This window comes from Cervus elaphus, chromosome 19 (assembly GCF_910594005.1).
Source record: "Cervus elaphus chromosome 19, mCerEla1.1, whole genome shotgun sequence".
NCBI lineage: Eukaryota > Metazoa > Chordata > Mammalia > Artiodactyla > Cervidae > Cervus > Cervus elaphus.
The window spans coordinates 29,838,657-29,856,416 of NC_057833.1; the positions used below are offsets into that span (position 1 = coordinate 29,838,657).

Genomic DNA, 17,760 nt, shown 5'->3' on the forward strand with positions numbered 1-17,760 from the left:
CCATGGGATTTTCCAGGCAAGAGTACTGGAGTGGGGTGCCATTGCCTTCTCCGGCAAAGATGTCTAGTAGCTTTCAAATCGGTGTGCTTCTAGCTGTCTCCTAAAGCCTAGCTGGCTCAATGCTCTTTCTTACAAATGAGTTACTCGACCCATTTTGATTCTACTCCCTTTTTGGCTTAAGCTAGTCTGAACTGAGTTTCTAGCATACATACAACTGAAAGAGATCTGAATCATATACCAATTTTGGGAAGCTGACCGTGACTCTCAAAACAGAATATCACAGGTAAATATAACTAAAGGTAAATTTCAAAATCTCCTGAACCTGTACAAAGCCTAAACGGGGGTACCCAGCCCTCGTCATTTTTCTTGTATGAAATACGCATCTTAAAATGAAGTATTAACCTACTAAAATCTAACATTTATGATTAACACAAGCACATATTCAAACTGGTTTATCAATTATCCATGTGTGTGTTTTTTTTCTGTTGCAAACACTGTAAGTGTGTTTCTCCAAGAAAAGCAGACAGCATTCACATATGTCCTTGGACTTCCCCAAAAGGAGATTCCAAGGTGTAGTAAACTCTCTTCCAACCCTCCCCTAAATGCTGACCTTTTAATGAATTATTTCCACTATTCTATTGTAAGGACAAACCAGTTTAAGTCTATCAGCTGGTCACAAAAACATTCCTGAGAGAACAATTCACTCAAATATTTACTGAACAACTACCAGGTCCTGTTTTAGGTCCTGGTGTGACAAGACAGAGCCCATCCCTGTTCTCAGGGAGTTTAAATTATAGAGGTGCATTTAAAAAGATAAATCAACAATTAAGGCTATCAGAGAGAGAGATAAGCGCTATGTGACTGAAAATGGCTAGGGAGTGGGCAGCTACTTCATTGTGACCTTTCCAAGGTCTCTGAGAGGTGAGGGCATTGGAACTGAAATACGAATGACATAAAAAAAAAAAAAAAAATTGCCATATGACAATCTCAGGGCAAAGCCTGAGGCAGAGAGTAAAGCAATTATGGTGTTGAGACAGGAACAAGCTTGTTCTGTGGGTGTGGAGCTGGTGTGGCTGGACACAGTGAACAAGGGGAAGGGTGCCATGAAATAGGATACAATTTGTGAGGTGGCCAAAGGGCAAATCATGTGCTGGTGGAACCTTCACAGGCTAAGGAAAAATATTTCAATTTCATATTAAGTACGATGGAAAACCCACAGAGAAAAGAGAAGGAAACTGACACTTGTGAGCATCTTATAGAGTGTCTACACAATAGTATGCACAAATGTCTCTGCCATGCATTCTATAAAACTATGTATGCATTCATGAAAGTTATACCATGTGTAATTCCCTTAGTATTTATCAAAAGATCATTAGTATGCTGTTATGCACAATTTAAAAAAAAAAAAAAGCAGCCACCTTTCCTATTACTACCAGTTCTCAGTTATCAAGTCACTTCTACATTGATTTGTCAAACCAAATGAACCAACCAATGCTATCTACTACCAAAACATACATGAAGAAAATGCAAGAAAGGCAAATGAGACTAGATAAAAATAAGGCAGCCAGCTATTCACAAGAGTATATGACCCCAAAAAGGGAACAAAGCAAGTAGAGAAGAAATGAGAAAACATACCTAATACAAGAAGCAAAGAGCCTACAGATAGAAAAGATTAAGCTATCTACTTAAACAAAAGTACTCTCAGGTAGACAAGTAAACAAAGTGTAAAAAAATGCAAAAGCTATCCTAGGATGAATCCTGTGTTCATTCCATTTAATAGTACCCTGCCAGTTTTAACAACATTCCGAGTCAAGTGAGAATGTTCATCTTTTTAATGTACTATCCCTAGGAATTTTTTAAATCTGCTGAAGAATTTTAAACTTTAATTTATTAAGTACAAGTGTTTCTTAAAACATCACTGAAATGTTGTTGCAAAACTGAAAATCTTACCTTCCCTGGTTTCCAGAGAGCAACTATCTCCCTCTGACGAATCATCTTTTATACCTCAGTAAAGCTGGGGGTGGGCAGGGGGGTATCCTCCACTGTGGAAGGCTTCAAATGATAACAGACACATCTACCAAGATTGCTTATCTCCAAACTCCACTCCAATACCCAGTGTCTCAGATTATCCTGGATGTTTTCAACAGTAGCTAGAGGCAGAGAATGTTGCCCCAGTTCACCCTAACAACTGGATATTACCATACCCACCCCTATTTCTTCCATCTCTGACCCTCCTCAATCTTCCATCTCTGTCTCATCACTAAATGAAAACGTAATGCCACTGCCAGCCTACACTCAGTGACAGAAACTCAGGAAAAAAGTTTAGGGTAACCTCATGCTAGAATGTAGATAGCTGTGGATCAGAAGAGGAGGTCAGAATTAAGACCCAACTTGGGCCACAGCATCACTTGCACTGCAATGGCTGGTTTAGAGAGACAAGAGGCATGGAGTGTGTTAAGCCCTGTAAACCCTAAGGGAAGGCCACAGTCAAAGGGGAGACATCCGTAGATGTATTGACTGAACACACTTACCAGGAGGTCAAGCAAGAAAGGCATCATCAATTAGCAGTATAGGTAAAAGTTCCAATGGGGGGCAGAGGGGAGACCAAGAAAAAGTACATGAGTACCATGAACACGTGGACAAGTCCACAAAACATCCCCAAATCAAGTTTAACTGCTAATGTCTGGTCAAGGTGTTTGTTTCTTTTAATCCAGGTTTTGAGCATATTCATTGTCTCTATAAGACACCAGAAACAGGATGTTAGGTCATCAAGCAGACCGTGACATGTCTTAGAGTAAGAACACAAATCCAAAAGTCAATGAATTTGTGAAAATGGATAGATCCCTTTTCTACTTCTGCGTATCTGAATCACTGTCTCAGAAGTCAGGGTTTATACTGGAAAACCTGTACCTCACTCAGAGAGCTTCATGGATTCAGATCAACATGAATGCAACGTCTACACTGTGCAAAGAACTGGATAGGTGCCGAGGAAAAGATGAGTGAAATGCAACTGTCTTCAAGGAAGGCCATGTGCGTTGAGACAGTGTTAATCAACAATTAACACTCAGTCAAATAGAGGTGTGTGCCAGAAACAGATGACCGGTGGGCACAGGCCAGGATGTTAATTTAAGGATGTCATAGAAGGAAGCTTAATCTTCAAACAGTGTAACTTCAGGTGGCCAATATGTTAAGATATGTTAATTTTAAATAGTACAAAACAATTACCCAAATTTCCTTCCTGATGAGATGTAAGAAACTTGGTATGATGGTTACTCCCTTGTTAATAATTAACACTCTTATGAGACATATCCAGGGTTCTTAATCCAGAGCTGTTTGCAGATAACCCCTAAAAAAAGTCTTTTATATTCACATTTATTAGCAACCAAAATTCCTTACAATTTGCATCTATACATTACAAAAATTGGGGCATCAGAACTTCAGAATCCTAACAGAGCCTCAGAATACTACCTAAAGACATGAGCACCAATAACTGTAACTATCTAGGCCCTACCATTCAGAGCAATACTTTGCTTCTGATTTTTGAGTACTGATTCTAAATCCAGTGAATAATGAAATTATTACTTGTAAAATAAAATGAGCTTACAAGTTTATAAAAGCATGTTTATAAATGAAAGAGTGTAGAAAATGAGTGCGTAACACATATTAAAGGAAGCACAATTTCCTGAAAACGTACTTATTTTTACACCCATACACACCCTATGTTACCTATAACACAGGTACCATATATGTTAGGTAACATGTAACATATGTTACCTATAACATAGAGTGTGTAGGGCTGTAACATACTCCTGTATTTCTTAGTGAAAGTACAATTCCAAGTTTGAAGATTGTGTAACACTAGTGTTGGAAATGACTGATCAGCCAAGCAGTGTCCACCGAGAGCCAGAGCACTGCTGGATCTCCCAGACCGGAGGAAAAAAGAGTGATTCCACCCCAAAAGAGCAGGAAGATTTTACTGTTTTTAAAAGGTAGTAACTTTGTTTTCTCTTGATGCATCTTATCAAGTGACCAAATTCAATGTAAAACATCACAACATCACTATAAAACAACGTATGTATTAGAGACACAACAAAGCTCCACAATACACAAACTCATCTTAGAGTGAGCAACAAAAACTCAGTCGCCAAGCCCAGTCAGAGCTCTGAGTGGGAAAGGTTACCCATCCGTCCTCCGCATGGCCACAGAAAGCCACGACAGTTTACAGGCGCAGCGTCACTTTTCTGTCTCTTTCCTCAGCTGTTGCTGTTGCAGCTCACAAAAGCACCAAGCAGTAGCTGGCATTTATTTGAGTATATCCTATATGCTGGCCCCATGACAACTGCCTTCACATTTCAATCCTCACAATTGCTCTGCAGAGAAAAATTCCCATTTGTCAGAGTGGAAACCAACTGGAGTGGTTATGTAACGTTCCAAAGCCACACAGCTGACAAGCCGGGGTGCTGTGCGCTGTGCAGAGCCGCTTCCCTGGGTCCTGTCCGACTCTCTGCGACCCCACGGACGATAGCCAGCCAAGGTGGATAAGCTGGAGTGACAGGATTCAAATCAGGTATGCTGAGCTCCAGAGCCTGAGCTTTCTGCCACGGTAACACCCTGCACAAACAGTTTACTGCCACAGATCAGACACAGAGCCGACCTGGGCCTCTCACTGCTGAAGACGGAGGCCCGGCCCTCAGGAGAGGGTGGCATGGGGTCACAGCGCAGAGCGTGATGCACATAAACGGACGCTATCTTCCCAGAGGCTGTTCTAGCTTAAGTTGAAAACTATGAGCACAGAACAGGGCAAGACTCTCTACTGGTAAACAACTAATGAACAATTACAAGTGACACAATTAGAAGTGACACCAATTGCAACCCAAAATAGTATCAAGATCTAACGGATCTATCTCCCTGGAGTCAATAACACATTTACCCAAACTCACAAGTAGTGTTAGAATCCATGCAATATCACAAGCTACAATTCCACAAATCCCATTATACCACAGACTATCATAATTACTGAAATTAACTACTAAACTATGGGAACTTCCACTTTCACCCAATTTCCAAAGCCCTGACAAAACAACACTTTTGAAATCAGGCAACACTGCTGTAGCCAACATCTCTTTGCATCGAGTTAATTTCAAATTATCAACCATGGACACGACTCGAAAATCATCAGTTTGCTATCACTAAACAATTCCACTGGTCCTATGACCCAATCATGACACAGAAATAACACATTTTAATCATGTTCAGTGACTAATTCTGCCAACAAATCTGAAAACTAAAAGTAAGTTTTTGCAAAAATATACACAGTTCCAGCTCTTTAAGAACTGACTGGAAAGCATGGAAGAAATGAACAGTTTTCCGTCTTCTTCTGACAGTTCAAACTGAAAGAACTAGGAAGAGTAAGAATTCTTAACTGGATGTCTTGTTCTTTCACAACTGCTACTTTTTTTTGAAATGGTAATACTAACATAGTAAAATTCAAGCAGTTCTAAAGATTATACATGAACATAAATCTTTCCCACATCTGACCACATGATCTCCCCCACCTCAACCCCACTCCCCAAACCCTGTTCCTGGCCTCCTGTGTATCCTGCTGGAGTCACCTGGACCACATAAACACTCATAGGCGCACACTCCAGCCTGTGTCTCCTTTCCGTTCCTCTCCCTCTTGTTACGCTAAAATGGCAGAAAACTAAACAAGATCTTTTCTGCCTCCATGTTTTTTCATTTAAATCTATCTTTGAGAAGATCTTAAAAATACCAGAAAGTTATAAACATCAAATCTAAGCAAAATCTGTATAGAAACAGTACACATGAAACATCTCTCACCAGGTGTTAAAACTGGTGACCTCTGCTGGCAGGACATATAGAGGTCCAAGGTCAAAAAAGTAAAAAGGGTCTGTTCGTTTTTGCACAAGAATAGGAAATTTATTGGTATTTCCCTGATACACCAACAGGCTTCACTCCAAACCCCAGTTTAAGATCTCCAAATATATATTTGCTTACTAAGGAAAACAGACAAAGGTGATTTACGGAAAATCCATCACTTAAGTGGGTGAAAAATTTTCAAGCATACTGCATTATACATTTTAAAATAAAAGATGACAAAAACATTGATACAGCTACAAACAGCATCTAAAAATTCACACACATATGATAAATTTTATATAAAATAATGATCACATAGAAAATGAAAAAATATTATGGAAATTCATTCATTATCTATTCCCATTACCTTATTTCACAAACCCGAAGTAGATGACCCAATTGCCTTACACTGCCAGTTAATGACATCTGACAATCGCAAAATAGAAATGGAACAAAATTAGTACACACTCTACCCAATTAGCCTGCTCAAATTAAGGGGAAAACATAAAACACCTCTCCCTAACCCTTAAGTTGTGCTCTATTAGCAGTTGAAAGTAACCACCAAAATATGCTATTAACTATTAAACTCTGGCAAGGTGTCTGCTTACACTAATGTCAAGTACTTCTTATTTATTATTCTATGTAAAATGTAAATTTTTCAGTCCTCCAATATACTAAGAAAATTTAGATCTGTTCCCCCCCCCCAAAAAAATCACAAAATCAAATGACAAAAATCTCAGAATTTTAATATAGGAATTAATTGTATAAGTATCAGTAGAATGAAAGAGCAAACTTCAGGAAGCATTTCATCGTATCCTCTTATACCTTTCTGGAAGCTAAATGACTTACCCATATAACTATGGTTTTGCAAAAAAAAAAGCAAAAAATTCACTTAATACTGAATCCATGTTAAAATGCTATCCACCATTCAGGTACATAAGCAGTTAAGAACAAAAACACAAACATCCACTAACAACCAAGGCACTGGGCACCTTGTTATGATGCCTATCACTCAGGATGTAATGCGGAAGGAAGGGAGGGAGTGAGGGAGGGAGGGAAAAAGAGGAAAGCAACGGTACCAACTTTGATTTCAGGCAAAATAAAGATGTAAATTGATATCTAGTCCTTAGCAAATAAAAATTTATTTTGTTTTAAATTACTTAAAAACTGAAAACCTCACCTTTGTTTAAAAAAAAAAAAAGTCTGAGAGTCCCAAGTACAATTTCACATAAAAATAACATAAAGAAGACACTGGAATGACCATCTCTGACCCCTGACTGCCGTGTTTTCTTCTGTATTTTAAATTCTACCTCCTGAAAGAAACGTTCAATAAAGAGGGAAACAGGTGACAAACTCCCCAGTTTAAACATTCAATACCTATTCTTCCTCATTTATTCCTCAAGTTGATCATTTCACATAAATATCTTCCCTAACCCTCTGGAACTCTCCATTTACTGAACTGGAACTTCTGATCTTCCAGCATGACCCTTATGGTCTAACTGTACTATTTCTGAGCTGTGAATCTAAGCTCTCATAAAGCAGGGTAACATTCAACTTATTTTGACACTGAAACCTTCTATCTTAAAACTCTAAATGTTAAAAATTTCAAAAGGACATGATACCAAGATGGTTGCCTTCAGAATAAATTACCCCGGTGGATTGGTACCTCTTTACCACAAAAAACTACTTAAGAAGGAATTCGCTGGTGGTCCAGTGGTTAGGACTGTGTACGTCCACCAAGGTGGCACAGGTTCAATCACTAGTTGGGATACTAAGGTCCCACATGGCCAAAAAAAAAGAAGGAAAACTATTGAGAGATGGTTGCAATGACCTTCCTCTGGGAGACGGAACCCATGACGCTGTATGATAGATAGTTAACACATTCACAGTAACAGCTCAAATGGGATTCCAGTGCTGTCAGAAGGCTGCCACATATAGTGAGAGCTAAAAACATAACCTTATTTAGGCATACTACTGAGAAAACAATACGCAAAAAAAAACCTGACAATTAAAAAAATAAAATCCAAAAATCTTAAGTTTCATAACTACGAACACAAATATGACCAGATAAAGCCAATTTAGCGTGACATGATTCCCAACTAGACTAGGTTCTTCACCAGGACTGTGGGTACTATCCCAGGATTAAGAGAATAAAACTATCCATTTTCATTTCACTCTAAATAATGACTAGGTTCTTTTTTTCCCCTTCCTTGTCAACACTGGCAATATCAAAATTCAAATTAATGGTTATGTGACTATAGTATAACTAAACTTTGAAGGCTTAATTCAAAAAGAAGCTTGACACAGTACCAAGAGTGAAACAGGACTGTCACTGTTCTTATTTAAACATGGGCCCTCATAGAAACAATCCATTTTATCGTGAAGATAGTATAGTACAAAAGTCAAGAATTTTGCTACATACTCTAAGAAAAATTGGAGAAGGAAATGGCAACCCATTCCAGTATTCTTGCCTGGAGAAACCCATGGACAGAGGAGTCTGGTGGGCTGCAGTCCAAGGGGTCACGAAGGGTAGGACACGACTGAGCAGCTAAGGAAAATGGTCCTTTCCTTCAAGAAATGTAATTGTAGTTGAGGCAATGTGACACATTCTCACAAACAATAAATAAATACAGAGTCTGCGACATTCATTAAATCCAATCCAATCTCAGAGAAAAAATAGCCTGAGTCAGGATGGCCGGAAAAAGCCTCACGAAAGTGGGACTGAAACTAGGCTATAAAAAGGACAAAGGGAAGGATAGCACACGCAAAGGCAGAGTAGTGAGTATGACAAAACTGCAGTGTTTATTTGATAGGCAAGCAAGAATCCCAGTTGGCGAAGAGTGGGATATAAAGCTGAATAGGTTAGAATGGAGCCTTAAAAGCCAGACTTGAAGCATATGAACTACATCCAGTTGGCAAAGGGAAGCCATTATGGGTTCTTCAGCAGGGGAACTGACATGATGAACCAATATTTAAATGAATTACACTGTCAGCAGTTAGAGAACATAGAATGAAGAAGAAAGACTGCCCAAAGCAACTGGCCAGAAAAGTAAAGCAATAACCCAGAAACCTAAACCCATTCATTCATTCCTTCCTTCACCGAGAAGAGAGACTGCTAGTTAAGAACGTGGCCTAGAAGTCAGACACACTGGGCTTAAGTCCCTCTCAGCACCCCTTCCTTGCTACCTGAGCCTTTGTTTCCAAGCAGTTGGTAATTAAAATAGCAGTCACTCTGTCACAAGCACCTGCCAAAGCACCTTTGTGGCCCTGACACATAGAATTCTAGTAGTAGTTACCACTACTGCTGAATTAAGAGTGACAAAAAATGGGAAGGGAAAGTAAGGCTCAAGGATACTTCAAAGGAACAGAACCTCCAAGCGGAACTGTCTTGATAGCAGCTGAAAATGTAGAACACAGATAAAAGGTTGAGACTGAAGAAAACAATAACCTACTTAAAGAAATCACTCCAATTTAAAAAGCAGATCCTAGACACGGCGGATCCATCCTCAAAAAATAAAACCTCTTTTTATTTAAAAAGAGTTAGAAAAGGTTTCAAATGGTTCAAGCAGATTTTAAAAGTCCAAGTCCAAGCAACAGAAAGACAGCAACAAAGACACACAGAAGACCCACCACTACCTACAACAACCAGGGAACTTGGTATTGCTTCCACTTAGTGCTACAACCCAACCTAATCCTTCAAGTAAGCCTTAAGTCACAACTTCAGGAGTAAATAAATTATGCTAAGCATATGTCAACTATTTTGCCCAAGAATTCAGGAAATAAAACTGCTAAATACTTTCTATGACATTATGCCCCTACTTAAATAACAAGTAAATAAAATGTAATGCAAAGAAGCGAACTTCAAATCCAAAGCCATCACCATCCTAAACACATTTCCATAATGCTTATTTGTCAGCTACCGCTCTCAGCAACTTCTGCATACTTTTTTTTTTTTTTTAATCAAAGTATCCTGATTGCTCGGCGGTAAGGAATCCGCCTGCCAATGCAGGAGACACAGGGAAGATCCCCTGGAGGAGGAAATGGCAACTCATTTCCTTCCATGTATTCTTGCCTGGGGAATCCCAGTCCATGGGGTTGCAAAAGAGTCAGACACGACTTAGCAACTAAATTCAGCAATAGCTGATTTACACTGTTGTGCTAATTTCTGCTGTACAGAAAGTATCTCAATTACACACATACACACATTTTTATACATATATTCTTTTCCACTATGATTTATTCCACGAGATTGGCTATAGTTCCCTGTGCTATCCAGTAGTTCGTTGTGTATCCATTCTAAACGTAATAGTTTGCATCTACCAACCCCAAACTCCCAGCCCATCGGTTTCCTTCCCCCTGCCTCTTGGCAGCCACTAGTCTGTTCTCCGTGTCTGCATGTTTGTTTCTGTTTCACAGATAATTCATTTGTACCATGTTTTAGATTTCACGTATATCATACAGTATTTATCTTTCTCTGACTTACTCCACTTAGAATGATAATCTCTAGTTGTATCACATATATAATTCTCTTAATCTGCTCAACTCTATGAAGCTGACCTTCCCACTACACAGAGGGGCAAACTAAGACACGGTGGAGTTGCTGTCACAAGGTGATAAAATTAGTCAGGGATGAAGCCTGAGTCTGAAGCTGGGGAGTTCACCTTGAGAACGCCTGACAGAATCCGTAAGCTGCACAAAAAGACTTTTATGATTTTTCTTAAACAAGTTTTCAGAAATATGTGCTCTGAGGATCTGCTTTTCCTTCTTAAGTATGGAATCACATTTCCTTATTTCTGCTGGCAGTATGTGGAGAGGCTCTATCACCGCAGTGAATCTTAAAAGTCGGAAACACAGCAGTGGACAAGAAGATTACATCTTATTATTAATAAACAGTTCTAGAGAGTTAAGCCAATGCTACATGAGCCCTGTGAATTTCGTTTTGTCTACACAATGACTTGACCCAGTTAGTAGCGACCCCAACTATACAATTATAAACTTCATTAAAAACAGTAGTTTTTCAAAGGATATCTACAGACAAGACTGACAAAACTTAGGCCCAGCTAAAATCATCTAGAAAGAAAATGGACTAGGGCTCAAAGAAAGGTTTGAATACTAGTGCATCATTTGATCCTCTTGTGGCCTTGAACAAGTGGATTAACTTATCTTCGCCTCACTGTTTTACCATCCACAAATACTACCCAGCTCAGGATTAGACTGGGGTATGAATGACATAGCAAAGCACCTCACCCCTTTCCTAGAGTACAGCCCAAGCAGAGTTCCTTTCCTTGGACTCTTGCTAATAGGGCTATTAATTGTACTTTAGGGAGTCCAAACCCAGAGGTGGTGAACAGTAAACCTCTCCAGCATAGCCTCTCTCACATAGGTTTTTTAATTCAAGTATCTCTTGGCAATAGAATAGGATACACCACCATGTGGCCTCCAAACCAGACCACACTCTTAGCAGTTCTTTACTGCACAACCCTGGGGTCCTAGCCTTTCGGTACTATGGGGGTGTATACATAACTCCATGTTGGCTGCTTTTTTTTTTTTTTTTTGCATGTTAGTGACTTACACTATAAATGTCATTTGAAATGAGTCAAATTCCATGTACTAGAAAAATATAAAGTCCCAGACAGTGCCAATATTTCTGCCATCTCTCTAACCTGCCTTACAACTATCCACATTCTTCTCAATTCTTTTTCTACAAATGACACAGAAAATGAATAAATCCAACAAATGTCTTCCTCAAAATGTGTCAAGTCAGAAATTCTTTGTAGTAATAACTGCTGTAGTAAATTGGAGATGAATCTCTTTATCAGCTACTCATTTGACAAGGTTGTACTTATATTTCATTGCTATATATGAACAGATATATTTGTTCAACAGGTTGTCATTCAAAAGGTCCATTAGTCTCATCTCTTATCAGTAACCCCTACGTTTATAGTAATTCTGCCCTTTCTGCGTATTAGCCTGAAAGGCTCCCAGTACACAAGAAGCAGTTACTTCTTATTCTCCTCCTGGGCATGTTATCATGGTAATCATGATAAATCTTATGTTGAGAGCACACCTAACAAAGATCTCTGAACATGTGCAAAAAAGTTATTAAAATATTCAACACTTCTTTGAAACAACCAATGAAAAAATATAACCTTCACAAGGGGCCATTCCATTTACCACGGGTGTTCCCCATATTAACAACCAAAGCTGGTACACGCTGGAATAAAAAAAAACCACTTATAAAACTAATGATGAAAAAAAAAAAAAAACTAATGGTGAGCCTTGCAACAATTTTTATGCCATTAACAAATAATTAAGTTCCTTAACAGTAAGAAAAACTTTTTCCTTGCACATATTGTTTTCATACCCCATTCGGTTTAGTGCTTTGCCCTCCAGGTCTGATTCTAACAACTCAAATGGCAAAAAAAAAATAGTAGTCGTTTATGGATTTAATGGTTGTGATTACATATATCACATGGTGCGAGACAGCAGAGCTGGGGTGAAAAAATACATATTTCAAAGAAGTAGGAAAACCTCGATTTAAGAGCAAAAAGTATAAACACGAATCACAAGCCTAACCACTCTCGGGCAGATTTTCTGTTGCCCCTCCTCCACAGGTAAATGCTAACTATTTCTAGAACGGCGCTCAATGATAATTTCCGAAGCTTGCTTGCCATGAACTCCCATGATACAACCCAATATACACACTGTTTTCATGGAGACAAAGCTGCCCTATTTCGCCAGGCTATAAACTTATTAAAAGAGTGAGAACATACAGTCCCAGGAAGTCAAGATTACTAAAATACACCAATGCAGCATGAGTCTGATTTGACAAAAATGAAAATAAACCACACTGGGAAAACCAAAAAGTCACTCACTGTATCTTCAGCGTGTAATCAGGATATTTATCACAGTTTTGTGTGTTTTTATGCCTTTTTTTTTTTTCAAAGTAAATGAAAACACCACCAGGGCCTCATATTACCCAACCAGATAAAGGAGTCTTCAGGAAAAAAGGGGGGAGGAAAATGATTACCTAATTATATGGGGGAGGGGGAATTAAACCATTCAGACTAAAAATAACCTACATTTCACCCACCATATTTTATGAGCAAGCTTGTTTAGATCAGCAGAAGGGTCTTGCCTGGAAAACCAGAAAGCCAAGTCAACTTCCCTCAGTCAACTATAAATCATAGAGGCACTAAAACTCTTCACCTTGGTGTCCGCACAGTCCACCGTTTTAAGCAAACTCCAGACACTGAGAAAAATCTAGTTTTTAACTTGGTTCCAACACTTTAGTCATTTGTAATCACCACATTATTTTCGAGAATATCCTCAAATAAGCTAAGAACGGGAGCGTTTTTTAAAAGCCATTACAACTCAAATTTTACATGGAACACACCATTTTCACAACCCAAATTTATTCTCGGTTGCCCCTGCAAAGTGATGCCTATTTCAGCAAATTAGGAACTTCCAAAAATACTGAACACGCTCACACACGCATGGCTTCCCTCGAGCTGCCATTTCAGATTAATATTTCACTGAAATAAAAGTCTGCTGCTGTTCAAAAAAATGACATCGGTTGCAAAGAGGAAGTTACCGAGAAACCACCCTCACAACGTGGCCTTTACACTGTCAGAAAATAATGTGACTCTGAGCCACCCAAAACTTACCAGGAAGCTAGCAATAACTTTGCCAATTCTACACTTCTGAACCCAACTTCAAAGAGGCTCTATCAAATGCCTCCTAAAGACGCTAAAAAGCTCTAAGTTACAAATAAACACGTCCCGGAGCGCGGCCCTGCGGCCGCGCGCCCCTCCCCCCCGCACCCCGGCCCGGGACGCGCGCCCCAACAGCCGCCCGCCGCCCCCCGCACGCCGGCCGGGGTCGCCGCGCCCGGGCCTGGGCCGCGCCGGGGGAGGGGCGCGGACTTCCATCGCTGCCCGAGGTTTCGCCAAAAGACGTGCACCGAAGCCCTCTCCCCTGCTAAAAATAGGCTATAAAGGAGTCGGCCTCATGATGGCTCCTTGATTCAATTTGCTGCAAATTCTTTCCTGAAAGCCTCCCCCACAGACACATACACACACACCACACACAAAAACGGGGTGTAAATGCACGAAGGGTGGAAGAGGGGGAGCAGGCCGACGTGCACATTTTCGGGGACAACAACATAATCAGGGTGAGGATCCCCCGGGACCAGGAAAGGGTAGGGGGTGGGCAGGCACGTGAGCATTTCAAAGAAGCTTGGGAGAGCAAAAAGGGGGGATGGGGCACCCTAAATGCCGTCCCTCCCTCCCCTCCCCCACCAACCCCCCAGCTCCCCGAAGGGCCAAGTTGAAAAATGCATGTTCCACTTGCGCCCATCCCCCCACCACCACCACCGCGGCCTGGCGCCCCCCAGACCACCGCGGCCCGCGCCCCCCGCCCCGGCCCGCGGCCGCCCCCACCCCGGGGTCCGGCCCCCGGCGCTTACCTGGAAACGGTGGCCTCCGACGCCGCTCCCCCCCTCCCGGGAATGGAGGCACAAGGAAATTCCCCTCCTCGCCGCCGCCGCCGCCGCCACCTCCAACCACCCCCAAAATAACCCCTCCGGGGGGTGAGAGGCAATTATAACCCCGGCGAGCGGAGGGCGCGGGGGATGGGCGCCGGGCGGGCGGGGGCGGGGAGCGCGGCGCGGGTCCCCAGGTGGCGAGCGGAGGTGCTCCCGCCGCGGGGGGAGGGGCGGGGGCGCACGCGGCCGGCGGCGGGGGGAGGCGGCGCGCGGGGGAAGGGCGCGAGCGGGAGAGGAATTGAGGCAGAAGGTAAAAGCTGTTACTAAGGGAAAGAGCCAAACGGTTCGGAGCAGCCAACGGCTCAGACACTCAACACTGGGGAGAGAGGAATGGGGACCAGCCAGGCACAAATGAGCTCGCGAGGCCCGCGGCGGCGGCGGCGGCGGCCGCGCAGCAAAACAAACCCGAGCGGCCTGCGCCGGGCGGGCGCGCGGGGGAGGGGCCGGCGGGGGAGGGGCGCGGCGGACGCGGGGAGGCGGCGGCGGCGGCGGCGGCGCGGCGGGGGGGGCCTCCGCCGGCCCCGCTCCTCTGCCTCCCGCCCGCCGCGGCGGCGCTGGGGGCTGGGCGGGTGCGGCGCAGGCGTTTAAAAAGAAAGCAAGACCCGCGGGCGCTCCCAGGCGCCGCCGGGCCCCCGGCCGCCCCGCCCCCACTGCCGCGTGCCGCCGGGTGCGGGGCGGCCCGGGGCCGGGTGGGGGCGGGGCGGCGCCGGTTAACTTTCCCGGGGAGGCCCGGCCCGGCTCCGGCGTGGTCGGGGGCGGCCTGGCCCCGCGCGCACCCGGGCGGCGCGGCGCGGCCGGTGGGCCACACGCACGCGGTGAGCATGTGCGGAGAGCGCGGCGCAGGCATCATATGGACATTTGTTTGGGAAAAGAGCTGCACGCACCTTTGTGTGCATAAATACATATGTTTCTCGGAAGCCGACCTGGAAAGGTGCTTTATCTTGTAATAAGCGATTTTCAAAATGTGATCCAGAGCACCGGCTCTGTGGAGAAAACACGCGCACACAAGAAAAGGGTTTTGATACTAAACACAAAGCTGTAATTGAAGTGTTTATGCCCAAATGTACTGTGAATTAAACATATGGTGGTATTTATCGTCTGGTGGGTCTGTTTGAAAGGTTTTGTCGATCAGTTCTCGTTTTACAAAAATAAAATAATGTAACTAAATGTTTGCTAAACATATATACCTCTACGGCAGCATCGACAGTAGAAGTTTATCCACTTTGTCTACTTTTTGCGTGTGTGTAGCTCATCAAGGCGGTTTATAGATTATTACTGAGATGAGTGATCATGTAACAATATTGATGAGGGCAGCGGGTTGTTTTTAAAAAGAGTGGCACTTCACAGGCTTGAAAGAAATGTGTTCAGTGTAAGGTCCTCGAAAAGCAGAGCTTGGGGTTTTCTAGGACCTTTGTATAAGCCTAAGGTATTAAAAAAAGAAGCTTACTCCTTTAATTTTAAGATTTGGCCTGAAATAACCTTTTTTGTTGATATTTTCAGTTACTACTGTCTTCAAAGTAAAATAACAATTTTGCAGCCTTTTTAAAAGGTTAAGAGGTTCTGTTTTCCTACTCTTGTACTTTAATATTTGGAAATTGGGGTAGTTAATATTGTAAAGCAATGGTCGTTTCCTCTCAGTATCAGAGACCTAAATTCTCACACCAAAAAAAAAGTTCATTAGAGCTAACTTTTACACATCTGGACTCTGGGTGGCCTAATAAGCTCAGTGATGAGACAGGTGCCCTTTTTTGGCCAAAGTCAAAGTCTCCTGCCCCTGTTGAGTTCTTGGAGGAGCTGCTGGAGGCCTTTCCAGACCTTTGAGTGTTGGGTGGGGGAGGGGGAGAAGGGGCAGGAAAACCATCAGAGGAGAGGGAGTGAGATTGGAAACTCCCTCCCAACCACCAGAAAGTGTTCAAAGCCTCTCTGTGGTTTGTCCTTAGAGCTATTTTCATATATGAAAGAGGGAATGTTAGATTAAACAATGTCATCCGATGGGAATTTAGATAACTTCAGGTTTCCAAAACACTGTGTTGAGTGTACAGGGAAACAGCACAAAGAGAGCTGGTTTTGCATCAGGAAGACTCTGAAGCTCAGACTGACTGACTGCAGAACTAGCACCTTTTGCAAAGGCGCTTTTCAGAAGTAATGAAAATATAATATTTTACTTTTTTTGTCAATATTTGTAGTGACATACATATAAATGTCACTAAGCATAATCTTCTCTCCAATTAGTAAGCTATCTCAGTAGAACTAGGGTTCATTATCTGAGCACCCAGTGAAACACATCTCTCGGCCTAGCTTGTTTTTGAAGTTTCACATTGTGCCACCGTGTGTGGGTCCTGTTCAGGCAGTAGCTACTGGAAAGTCAAACCAAGCATCTAGTGAATGAGGATTCCTCACACTTGACAGGGTCATCTCCAAACCGGGGATCCCAGACTTACTTTCCCTTAAAATGACCTCATTCCCTCCCTTCACAAGAGAGGGCCCACCCTGCCTCAGGTCCCTAGGGTCCAGGGCTTCCAGCCTGAAATTCTTATACCCTACACCGAGCTGCCGTCTTTTCTAACAGAAATTCCTAAATTGTTATTATCACATTGGTAGTAATAATCATTTGTTTGCATCCTTGAAGTTTATAAAGTATTTCTGTGCATAAATGACTTCATTTGAATATCATGAGAATAGTCACCAAAGGTGGGGACCTATGCCATAAACTTGTTCCAGTAAAGTGAACTTCCTCCCCTGTGCTCACTGAAGACAGGCTTGAAGTGCCCTTTGGACAAATAAAAGCACCCAATGTGGAAAAGCCTTGGTTCTTCCTGTGAAGGGGTTTCAAGGAAGGCTGAGGAGCTTCCCCCGTGGCTCAGTGATAAAGGAGTCTGCCTGCAACGCAGGAGACACTGGTTCGATCCCTGGGTCAGAAAGATCCCCTGGAGGAGGAAATGGCAACCCACCTCAGTATTCTTGCCTGGAGAATCCCATGGACAGAGGAGACTGGTGGGCTACAGTCCATAAGGTTCCAAAGAGTCAGACCCGATTTAGCAACTAAACAACAACAATCCCTTTGACTTCTATATTCCAGAACCTATCTGATACGATAAACATTATGGCTTCAACATGAAATACTCAGATAAATGAGCCGCCATACAAAGGTCACACGTATTGTTACCTCCACCCACTAATCATTCCAACACATATAGTATACCAGATCAGAGGCCTCACCAAAATGCAATAGTTAGGCAAGAGAGGGCAACAACAAGTAACTATTGTTGCCAATTTCCAGTACTCTGTCCTAATCTAAAAGCTGTCCTTATGCTCTGAATATAAATGTTAATATGTTT

General features: G+C 42.5%; 1 protein-coding gene across 1 annotated transcript in view; it reads right to left on the bottom strand.

The window, feature by feature from the left end:
- Window positions 1-14,709, bottom strand: part of TBL1XR1 (TBL1X receptor 1) — a 172,027-nt gene extending 157,318 nt beyond the window's left edge. The window contains exon 1 of the mRNA XM_043874841.1: window positions 14,345-14,709. The gene's annotated coding sequence lies outside the window, so the exon portion shown is untranslated. The remainder of the gene's footprint in view (window positions 1-14,344) is intronic.
- Window positions 14,710-17,760: the final 3,051 nt, after the last annotated feature.